Genomic DNA, 408 nt, shown 5'->3' on the forward strand with positions numbered 1-408 from the left:
CCTTCTTTCCTTCCTTCCCTCCTCGCTCTCTCGCTCGCTCTTCTTGCCTTTTCTCTTCCTTCCGCCGCCGCCGCCGACTTTGCGCGCGCACACACACACACGGCACGCGCAGGGAGAGTTGCTAAGAGGCTCTGCTCGCCTCAACCTGGTGCACTCTGAAAGATCTGACACCCTCTGCTGAGCTGCAGTGGCAAAAATCCATCTGCTGAGGGAATGCTGGAGAGAGAGAGAGAAAAAAAATCAATCCGCGTGCCGGGCGAGCGTTAAAAACGCTGGCGTTAAAAGCTGTCGATCTATTTAGACGCTTTCTCCTAAATGGGTTATTTAATTTATTTCTTTTCTTTTAAGATGGAAAGTTTGGCTTTCCCCTCCTCCCGACCAGTTCCCCATTGCCCCCGTTTGCACGCA

This window comes from Nothoprocta perdicaria, unplaced genomic scaffold, assembly GCF_003342845.1.
Source record: "Nothoprocta perdicaria isolate Ctin4 unplaced genomic scaffold, notPer1 scaffold_365, whole genome shotgun sequence".
NCBI lineage: Eukaryota > Metazoa > Chordata > Aves > Tinamiformes > Tinamidae > Nothoprocta > Nothoprocta perdicaria.